The following is a 12,359-nucleotide window of genomic DNA, read 5'->3' on the forward strand; positions in this document are numbered from 1 at the left end:
CTTTGATTGCCTTTCCCGACAGTGGTGATAACGCTGCTTTGCTCCCTAGGTTTAGCCCATTTCCAAATCATGCCCAATGGGTGGCAGTTCTTCTTTGCCTCTTACCTGCTATGGCCAACCGTTTTCTCCGGTCGTCAAATGATGGTCCCAGAATTTTTGGCCGTCTACCGTCCAATTCACTCGAAGGATGGTTTGGTAAATTTCATGGCTTGGGGGTAAAAATCATCTTATCACCTTGACTTCTACATTTTCGAACAACAAACAATGGAATGAACAGTTCTTCTTTGTTTCTGGTCAATGGAGGTGTCACCCTCGGAAATCCTTCTTGACAAACAGAGGGTTCCCCGGGAGTGAGGACCCATGAAAAAGGAATGTAAGTAAACCCCGTCTTCTTGTCTTTGGGAAGTTGTTTTTGTTGTTTTACGTATGCTGTTAACCGTATATTTTCTTGGAAAAAATTGGGGAGAGCAGCCCCTCTTTACTTCCTGAGCAACAAAAGCGGATGGATAGGATTTTGGCTCTGTCGTAGCTCAAGTAGAATGCTCCGCGGATGGACTTCGCGGCTATTGTTACCAACGAGGCCTTTCGCACCTACTTAAAGTACCCAATTCCTGAGGGGAAGGTGCTTCTGAATAAGAGAGGGAAGCCGAAAAAACCCCCTAAGGAGGGACCCCCTCCTAGTGCCAATGCCATCACTCCCAATCCCTCGGGTGAACCCACCGTTAAGAAAGCTACGGTGAAGAAAACGAGTGCTAGGAAGACCACTTCATCTTTTGCCGCCCAGGCCACTGCTGCTGGGGGCGGTGCAAGCACAGTTTCTGAAATTCTTCCTCCTGTCGGGAAACGCCGTTCCAAGGACTCCTTAGACTTCTTATGGTTGACTACCAAACATTAGTGCCTCGATTAATATCTCCAAGGTTTCTGGTGCCAAATGCAAGGTTGACAAAGGCAAGGATCCAATGGAGGAGCCCTCGAAGAAGGCCAGAGTTCCCAAGGATAGATGAGAATTCCTTAGGAGCCGATTGAGTACCACTATCTCTTCCTTTCCCCGTCCTTCTTTCACTCGTTCAGAGAGACCGGTCACCCTGGAGGAATTTGCGGCCGCCAAGGGCATATCTGTTGGTGGTGGCCCTTAGATTCCCAAAGGTGTCCTAGAAGTGGCACCCTTGGCCACTCTCCTTGATATTTTGGATGATTCCGAACCTGAAGGTGCTACCCGGGAGATTGTGGTGCCACAGCCTCCAGACATACCGGTACTTGAGTGCTTTAGGCCCCCGAGGGAACCCGAGTTGGGACAATCCTCTGGTGTCCCTACCTCTTTGGCATGAGACTCTATTTCTTGCCCCAGGGTTTTTCCATCATATTCTACTCCTTTTGGGGCTCAGGCCCAGGTTACTGAAACTATCTACAGGGGTCCTCCTACTTGGGGTTCTTCGGGAAGGAAGGGGACTTTGATACGCTCTCTAGGGCAAGGTTTGAAAGGAAACCCGCTTGAGGCCATCTCGAAGATCCTCCCGGATGGCCATACTAGACGTCAATAGCTTGAAGAAACGTTTGGTGGACAAAAACCAGGAACTACTTTTGAGCCGTCGGGAGATAGTGAGTCTTGAAGAGAGAGCAGCTGGTAGTGATAAGCTGGAGGTCCCTCTAACAACTAATGAAAAGAGCAACTGGGAGCTCGCCACTCAGGCTACCGAGGAGTCCAATAAGCTGATTGATGAGTTGGGGGACACTCGGAAAGCTCTTGAAGACTGCCAAAAGCTCTCGGAAGACTTGCGAGAATAGCTGGCTAAGTCAGAGGAGAAGGGGAAGTGGGCTAGAGGAGCTTTGGCCACTGCCAACCTTATGCTTCAAGATTCGGAGAAGGAATGCGAGAAGCTACGGACGAAGTATCAATTCTTGAAGGCCAAAGCTTCGAGGGCTTTGAAGCAGTTGTCTTTCTTCCCTTGGCTTTGGGATCATTTGTGGGTTCACAGATTCAAGTAGGGTTTTGAAAATATGCGAGAACTGATTACTTATCCCGACCGGTACATGGTGGACCTTAAAGAAGTAGAAGCGACGCAGCTCCTGCTTCCTTTGTCTGCTATCGACGAGATGTACTTGATCGGAAAAGATTTGATTCCCGACGTTCCACTGATCAATGCCCACAGTGCTTACCCCCTCGATCTTGATTTGCCGGTGGTGCCCTTGGATTCTTGGGGTCCTTCTCATGATGTTGGTGATGATGTAATGGAGGAGGGTGAAACCTCGAACTCCTGAATTTTGTAAACACCAACAATTTTGTTAATGGAAAAACTTGGTAAATTTTTGTGGCTTTGTGAGTAGCTTTTTTTGTGTATGTTGTATGGTAACATTGTGCATGTTAATCACCCCCTCAATTCAAAAATCCAAGGCAGGGTTGACTGGGCATTGGTTATTGAATTGCAAATAATGAATGTATATGTTGAGGAGCGGTTGCCTGCGTATACCTGGATGAAGCTACTTGGGATTTTTTTTTGTTGGCAAGCCCCTCCATTCAACCAACCGAGGCGAAGGTGACTTAGCCTCGGTTATTGAATTGTAGATGACGAATGTTGCACGAGAGTTTTTTGTTGGCAACCCCTCCATTCAACCAACCGAGGCGAAGATGACTTGGCCTCGGTTATTGAATTGTAAATGATGAATGTTACCCGAGAGTCTTGTGTTGGCCACCCTCTTCATTCAAACATTTGAGGCTAAGGTGACTTGGCCTCGGTTATTGAATTGTAGATAACGAATGTTACCCAGGAGTTTTTTGTTGGCAATCCCCTCCATTCAACAATCCAAGGCGAAGGTGACTTGGCCTCGGTTATTGAATTGTAAGCAATGATTGCTTTTGTTAGGAAGCTCAATCTACTACTTCCCTCTCTATCATCATTTGTAACGCCTCGAAAATTAATTAACTGGTAATTAACTCCACGGTTCGTCTCCCAGCCTTATTTCACTCCGAACAAGACTTAGGGACCTCTACTCCTCAAAAAGATAGAGGATTCTAAGCAGTGGAAAATATTAAAGTCCTATAAATATCAATCATTACAACCAGAGCATCTACCAAAGACCATCAAGTAGCGAAAATCATACTATACACATCATCGTTACATGGGATTCATGCTATACCTAAATATGCAAACATACATAAAAGATCTAGGTCTACAACATAACTCAAAGTACTAGTTACCATGAGTGCTTGCCCAAGCTTGCAATAAGTCCTCAAGCATCTCCCAGATCGAATCCTCCAAGATAACCGGATGTTTCACGATATCCATCTTCTGCTAAGCTATTTATAACAGCATAATTGTATATATAGAGAAAAAAAGGAAAGAATATAAGGGTAAGTCTGATGACTTTGTGAGTACAAATGCACATGACGTACCCGTCATTAGTTTGTGGATTCAGTTATTTATAAACCACATGCAACATTATAACAGTTTATCATGGATATGATTGAACTATTACTGTTACTCATGATTGTATATATAATGTATGCATATAATCATGAGTAACAGTAATAGTTCAATCGTATGGTTTATCCGAGATATTACCCCTTCTCAGCAGGGTTGACGCTGTTCCGAAGGGCCTATAGTACAACACCGGTGCCCCGGATATTGCACGGCTACCATACATAACACTAGCGGTATGACCGAATCCAACCCTCGGGTGGCCCACACCGCTAAGGATGTCCTATAGTGACCATTCATTGGGAATGGTTGCATATTGGTCATGAAACCATGAGATCCAAAGCCCACACACACACATTTGACCATAAAGTTAACCTGTATAGTAAGCCCATACCTGTTACCCCGCACGTACTGGTGCACCATGTCATACGATGCAATTAATCTTATTAGTCTTTTACATGCATAGTTTTACAAGCCTCATCATTATCTTATTAATCAACACACGTTTTCACAAAAGAGAGTTCACACTAGTAGCAAAATGTGTTTCATGAGAGTTGCAAAATATGCACGTTTGATATAATATAAAATAGACGTGCAATGTGGGAAAAGTAACAACAAGCATCCATGTGAGTTTACACTCACCCGGGTCGTAAGGCTCCTCCATAAAATTCCTTTGAGGCTCCATAACATCAAATACTGAAAAAAGACCTATCATTAGTTCTACACCCTAATCAAACGAACTTAGAACATGAAAACAGGAACTATTGAACAACTGGCCAAAGTGGCATTTCCCTGGAACGCTTCTAACCGTACGTCCGGGCTCGTGGTCATATGTCCACTGAAATACTTTGGACCGTACATCTGGGCTCGAGGCCGTACGTCCGCTCAGAGAGTTTCAGGTAGAACCTCATTTGGTTCAACCGTCCTCCTATCCCCCCGAACTAATTTTTAAGGTTACCAAAAGGCTACCTAGGGTCTCCTAACTCAAAATGAAACCTCCATGCACACGAAATCATGTTAAACCAAGTCAAATGCTAACATTATCAAGTTTTAAGACACAACCTAGCTAAAACTAAAACTAGCAACTTAAGACAACATTTAAGCAGCATAACGATGTAAAAACGAGCTAGGCTTAAGAGTGTTACCTCCTTGAAGCGAAACTTCAAGAACTTCCCTTTCGTTAGCACCAAACGCTCACAATCTCACAAAACACACTCACAAAGGTTTTTGGCAGCCTGGGGGTGAGAGAGAGGTGTGAAAAAATGAGTAGAGGGTGCTACCAACTTCTTTGAAAAGTAGCGGACGTCTGGTACTATAGGGGCGTACGTCCGGTACTATTTACACAGCAGTCCAAAGGCTATAGCGTATGATACAAGTATTATCCAAGGGGTATTCCAAAAGTAGCGTACGTCCTGTACTATTGGGGTGTACATCCATGTACTATTTACAGAGTACGGTGTACTATTGTCAGCGTACGTCCAGTAGTCCCCCCCGCGTACGTCCGTACTAAAAACATGAGCGTACATCCTCTACTATAGACAAGAGTGTACATCTGGCAACCCTAGCGTACATCCGTTCTATAAGTCTAAAATTCCCATCCGGCAACCCTAGCATACGTCCTTTACTATAGACAAGAGTGTACATCCGGCAACCCTAGCGTGCGTACGTCCGTTCTGAAAGTCTAAAATAACCAAAATGCTCTTCTAACTGTTCCTAGTGACCCAAAGTCCATCTTCACCCTCTAACTAAGCTACCTAAGCTTAGTTAATTATTTGGGTCACTACATCATTGAGGAGCCAGCAATTTGATTTGGAAAAGCTCAATCGACTGCTTCCTCCTCTGTCATCATTGAGGAGCCGATGATTTGATTTGAAATTAATTGCTACGCTCTTTTTCAATGGATTTGGGCATACCCGAGCCGTACCCTCCAAACATTTAGTCGTGAAATCATTCAGACTACTGTAATTTGTTTCTTCGCACGATATCTGCTCCTAACTTCGTCTGTTCTTCTTCTTCTTCTTCTTCTTCCTCATCCGATTTCAAGTCAAATGTCAACTCCTACAGGGTGATTGGCTCTAACTCTTCCTGCGATCTTCACCCCCGTAATATGAGTGAGTCTTCTTCGGGCAGCCCTCCACAGCGCCATCGTTTTGCTAGGGTTTTTAATCGATATGACCTTGAGTTCGACAGGGTGAGGTCTTAGCTGAAGGCCCGGGAACAGAGCTTTGCGGTCAGCGTAAGGCAGGTCCTTGAGCTCACCCTTCAGGTTGCTCTAAGGGATGAGCGCATTGCCCAGTTGGAGCGCGTCCGTCCGTACAATGCGCGCTGCATCGAAAACCTCTCAGAGGTGAACCGCCTGTACACTGAGGCGGACAGGAAGTTAGTGAAGTATCGGCTGAAGTGTGCCGAGTGGAAGGCTAGGGCGTAATGGAAATAACATTGTAGTTTTTTTTTTTTTTTTTATCCAAGTGTTAAAACAATTTTTTTTTTTTTAATGCTTTACTATTCCCAACATTGTTATCAATGAAAGTCATTTTCTTTCCTGATGTTTTTTCTATTCCTATTTAATTTCAATAGCTGTAAGTAGTTGACTTATTTGATGTTTCTGCGAATAACCACTAACTTGGAAAAGTGGAATGCCTAATTCAAGCCATTAGGCCTATTGGTGGAATTAGGGTAGATCTTGACTTTTCTAAGAATGGACCTAGGTAAAATTGAGGGCAAAATCCGAAACCCCCTTTAGGACTTGGTTAAAAAGAAACCAAATGTTTAGCCTTTTGTTTGTTCGAGGGTGAGTTTTGACTTTTCTGCGAATGGACTTAGAGAAGACCGAGGACAAAATTTGACCCCTCTTTTAGGACTTGGTTTGTAAAGAAACCAAGTGTTTGGTCTTTCTGTTTGTTCGAGGATGAGCCTTGACTTTTATACGAATGGATTAAGAGAAGACCAAGGGCAAAATCCGACCCCTCTTTTTGTAACGCCCCGGAAATTAATTAATTCCACGGTTCGCCTCCCAGTTTTATCCCACGCGGAACAAGACTCAGGAACCTCTACCCCTCAAAAGAGAGGATACAAAATAACGGAAACAAAAGATTATATAAACATTAATCATTACAACCAGAGCATCTACCAAGGAACATCAAAGTAGCTAAAATCATACTATACACATCATCATCTTTACAATGGATTCATGCTATAACTCAATATGCAAGCATGGATAAAAACTCCTAAGCGTGCAGCATAACTCAAAAGTACTAGTTACCATGAGTACCCGCCTAAGCTTGCAATAAGTCCTTAAGCATTTTCGGGTCGAATCCTCCACAATAATCGGAAGCTTTGCGATATCGATCTCTACTAAACCTATAACCACATAGTTGTACATATGGAGAAAAAAGAAAAATAATACAAGGGTAAGTCCGAAGACTTAGTGAGTATAAATACACATGACATACCCGTCATTAAATGGTGAACTTAGTTGTTTATAAAGCACATGCAACATTATGAGATGACAGTTTATCGTGGATGTGATATAGATATAATATATGCTTATAATCATGAGTAACAGTAATAGTTCAACCGTATGGTTTATCCGAGATATTACCCATTCTCAGCTGTGTTGATACTATCCCGAGGGACCTGTAGTACAACACTGCTGCCCCGAATATTGCACGCAACCGTACATAACATTAGTGGCACGACCGAGTCCGACTTCGGGAGGCCCACACTACTAACAATGTCCATCCTATAGTGACCATCCATTAGGGAATGACTGCGCCTTGGTCACGAAACCATTCAATCCAAAGCCCCCCTCACACATACATTTGACCATAAAGTTAACATGTATAATAAGCCCCTGGCCATTATCCCTCATGTACTGGTGTACTATGTCATACGATGCAATTAATCTTATCAGTCATTTTCATGCATAGTTTTACAAGCCTCGTTGTCATCTTATTAATCAACACACGTTTTCACAAAAGAGAGTTCACAGTAATTCTAAAATGTATTTCATGAGAGTTATAAAATATGCATGTTTGATATATATAAAATAGATGTGCAATGCAGGAAAAGTAATAACAATCATACATGTGAGTTTGTACTCACCTAGGTCATAAGGTTCCTCCGTAAAATTTCCTTAAGGCTTCATAACCTCGAATACTGAGAAAAGACCTATCATTAGTTATAAATCCAACTAAAATGAACCTAGAACATGAAAATAGAGGCTATCGAGCGACTTGGTCAAAACGTCGTTTCCCCTAAAATGCTTCTGACTGTATGTCTGGGCTCGAGGCCGTACGTCCGCTCAGAAAGTTTCAGGTAGAACCTTGTTTGATCCAAACGTCCAACTATCCTCATAAATTGCTTCTAAACCCATCTAAATGGATTTCTAAGACCTCATATCTCCAAATAAAGTCTCAATGCAATGGAAAACACAATGGAATGCTAAGCCCTACTCTAAACATGATCAATGGTATAACATGTCTAAAGTTTCAAACCAATGTCTAAGCTACTCTAGAAAGCATTAAAAGAGCATAACAATTTAGAAAGAAAGTTCAGTGCATAAGGTTATCTCCTAGAAGCAACTTTCAAGAAAACACCTCTCCTTCTTCACAAAACACACAATCTCACAAGAACACACTCACAAAAGGGTTTCTGGGAGCCTGAGGGCGAGAATGGGTGTGAGAAACCTTGAGGGTAGGGGGTATTTATAGCAGAGGGTGCTACCAACTTCTCTGAAAAGTAACGGACGTCCGGTATTATAGGGGCGTACATCCGGTACTATTTACCCAATGGTCCAAAGGCTGTAGCATACATCCAGATATTAACCAAGGAGTATTCTAAAAGTAGCATACGTTCGTGTGGTCCCCAGCATATGTCTGTGTCCTATTGGTAGAGTACAGCGTATTATTGGTAAAGTACAGCGTATTATTGGTCCCCCCATGTACGTCCTCTACTATAGACAAGAGCATATGTCCGGCAACCCTAGCTACGTCCAATGAGACAGTCCAAAATTTCTAAAATGCCCTTCTAACTGTCCCTAGTGACCCAAAGTCCAAATTAACCCTCTAACTAGGCTACCTAAGCTTAGTTAATTACTTGGGTCACTACATTCTCCCCTCCTTATAAAAATTTCGTGCTCGAAATTTCTTAACCCCAAAACACAAGAAGAAACAGTAACATCACCTTAACATCCATAGTCTTATAAGGTTCGTGCTCATCTTCATCCTTGAAAAAATCGTATCCCATTTGTTCTTCTATCGCTGAGCTCCTTCATCCAATATAAAGTGATCTACGTCGGCATCGTCAAAAGTTGTAGCAAATCCACTTGTAAGTCACCAAGGGTGTCGTTTTCGATGTTACCCACACTATATTGACCATCGTCAAACTTGACGACCAAAACGAGTAGCTTCACATGGAGTCGAGCTAGTGGGTATTCTAGACATGATGTTATACTTCCTAACCGGAAGCAAACTTTTCTTAATCGACTACTCTTAGGCAATCCAAATGTAACGGTCACCCAAAACCATAACGGATAAGCATACAGTCCAAGAGAAAAGAAATTAACCATACGAATAAAATCCTTAAACCTCAATGTAAAGACATCATACTCAGTATTTCCTACACTGTACTAGTCCTCGTCAATCTCAACACCCAAGTCAAGTAATTTCAAATACAGTCCGAAATGGGTATCTATGCCATAACCCCAATCAAGTCATAAACAAATGTGGATAATGGTTCCGCATGTCCTGCTCCATTTCTCACCATGATACTTCCTTGACACCATGATTACACCACAATACCTTAACGATAGGAATCGTCTTGGTGCACAACACTTGCTTCTTCCAATCCATGATCTTCACTGGCTCGTCGGTGTACATCAATCCTTCCTGGATCTTCAAAGGTTCGTACTTCACCACTACGTCTAGATTAGCGATGTACTCCCTTAATACCGAGACATGAAAAATGTCATGTGTTCCTAGCAAGTATGAGGGTAAGGCAACCTTGGATGCCAATCTCCCCTTCCTTCCCAAATCGTATCACTCCCCTCATCAGTGATATCTTAAGGAACACACGATTTCCTACTTCGAATTTCGAAGGTTGACCCCGGTTATCGGCGTAGCTCTTCTGCCGGCCTTAGGATGTACTCATCCTTTGTTTGATTGTAAGCACTTTGTTACGAGTATATTGATTCATTTTAGGCCCTAATGTCTACCTCTCATTGACGTTGTCCCAATATAAGGGCGACTGACACTTACATCCATAAAGTGCTTCGTAAGGTGGCATTCCAATAGCTGCTTGTAGCTAATATTGTAGGTTCAATCAAAGGTAGGTACTACTCCAACTACCTCTGAAGTCCAACACGCAAGCCTATGACATGTCCTCCAGGATTTGGCTAGTCCGCTCCAACTGACCATCCGTCTGTGGGTGAAAATCGGTACTAAACTCCAATTACGTCCTCTTTTTCATCCTTATACATCTTGGTACTTTTGGGATGTACTGTATACGGAGAATGATGAGCTTGCTCATGGTCTCCTTCCTTAGTCCTTCGTTTTCCGACACACACTCATTTGAAATGGGAGAGCAACCCATCATCCTTAAGGCAAAACCCTTGTGCCTTAGCAACTGCTTGATCTAGGTACACTCAGGGTCCTCCAACTAAGCAACCTTAATCCTAGCAAGCAATTACCGTCGACTTCCTACTCAATCAGTTACTACATTAGCCTTGCTAGGATGATAATTGATCTTGCGATCATAACCCTTAGATTAGCTCTAGCCACCTCCTTTGTCTCCACAAACATCTGTACCCTATAACTTCTTAGTCCATTCAGGTACAGAAAGATTCGCTAGAATCTCTTAGCTCATATGTAATCCAAAATCATGTAATCCATGCATACAAGATCCAAAGGTACAAAATTCACTAATTGCTCTTTACCAATATACTAGAATCAAAGTTCAAAAATATTAATGCCTTAACATCTTTCTAATGGGCAATTAACAAAATCATGAAGTGTATCATCAACACATCAATCATAGTGTAACAAGCATCATGCATTAACAAAACTCTTAGTTAATGTTACACTTTTAGGTCCAAAACCTCAAATCAAGTGCAAGTACAAAACAAAATACAACTGGTCAATGTCTGAGTATACATCCAGTACCTCAGCCCCTAACTCCAAAACAAAGCGAACCCGCATGTATTAAACAATTCTAGGGGCTACGTTTATCCCTGGTCCTGCCATCCTTTCCTTCCAAGTAGACCAATACCATTCCTTTTGGCCTGGTTGCAGTTTCAAACGAAGTGTCCCATCTTGCCACATCCGCAGGCAAATTCTTCCTTGATCTATATTTCCCAAAATGCAACTTGCCACACCTATGCCACCAACGACTCTGTTTCTTGTTCAACAATAGCTCTTGGAGTGTCCTCCTCCTTAAGCTCCAAGAGTACTCCCGATAGAACTCTTCCTTGAATTGGGTCCATGTAATATCATCCTCGCTTCCTAATTCTATCACTAGCAAGTTCCTCTTAGCGTACCACCATTGCCTTGCTTCTCCAGTGAACTTGTAGGCCACGTACTTGACTCTTTGCTCCTCAGTGCAATCCATAACTCATAGCAGTTCCTCCAAGTTCGTAAGCCAATCCCTTGCCTCTCCAGAGTTCAGGTTCCCTTTAAAGGCAGGGAAAGGATGGTCATAAAACTCCTTAAAAGAGCAACATTTGTTCCCACTTGGAGTCCTTTCTCCTCGTACATTGACCAAAGCCTCCACTAGAAGACTTGCCACAGTTTCCAATGCTTAAGTGGCGTCCAAAACGTTTCTTGTCTTTTCATCAGGCTGGGATGGTCCCTTACCATTGTTGCTCCCAATGCCATCGTGCAGTGACATCTCTGCAGTCACAACGATTATCAGCCCCTACTTCAAAGCCGTACGTCACGTCTCGCTCAAAACGTCAAACCTAATCACAAACCTATTCTTACTAAGGACCTAAACTACTACCTCCTGATCCAAAGTCCTAATGTAGATCTAAGCTTAAGACCTTATGTAACTATCTTAGTGTAGATCAAACCTAATCTCCAAAGTTGCATCATCAAAGCGGTCTTAATCCTGACTTCAACACCATATCGAATTCCAAAAATCCTCAAGATCATCAAGATTCACAACTCTGTATCCCTTGTATACATTTAATCCATCCTATGCTCTAGTACACTACAAAAATGGAGTGATTAACTCGGAGTTTTTGACGTGTCAATGGTATTGACACGTCAAAAACCCCTTTCAACGTGCGCCCTTTGACGTTTCTCAACGGTTAAAACGAGGGGTGTCAAAATTTTCAGGTTTTTGACGTGTCTACAGTGTCACGTCAAAAATTTTTGATGTGCTGAAATTCAGCACGTTAAATTTTTTTTTGATGTGGCAACACTGCCACGTCAAAAATGTTGTTGACGTGGCAGTGTTGCCACGTCAAAACTTTTGGCCATCTTTTTTTTTTTCAATTAAAAAATTTATTAATTTAAATTATTTTTCAATTAAAATAATATATATATATTAATTATTTTCACCCCACCGTGTTTCTCCCCTAGCTCTCTCCCTCTCTTCTTTTCTCCATTTTCTCACTCTCTCTCTTCTTTCCTCCATTTTCATAAACCCAAACCCAAAAAATCAAAAACCAAATCAAAAAATCAACCTGAAAAATCAGAAACCCAAACGTGAAACTCAACAAATCTTCAAAAACCCAAAAAATCTTCTTATCTTCTCTTCTTTCTTCTTCTCTTCTCCTTTTTTTTTTTTTTTTTTTTTTTTTTTTTTTTTTTTTTTTTTTTTTTTTTCAGATCTGCTTCTCTTCTCCTCTTCTTTTTCTTCTTCTTCCTCTTCTCTCTAGAGGGAGCTAGCCAGCTGCATCTGCTGCAGAGAGAAGAGGCTAGGGAGATTGAGAGAGGAGAGAGA

The sequence above is a fragment of the Corylus avellana genome, chromosome ca5 (genome assembly GCF_901000735.1).
Source record: "Corylus avellana chromosome ca5, CavTom2PMs-1.0".
Classification (NCBI taxonomy): Eukaryota; Viridiplantae; Streptophyta; class Magnoliopsida; order Fagales; family Betulaceae; genus Corylus; species Corylus avellana.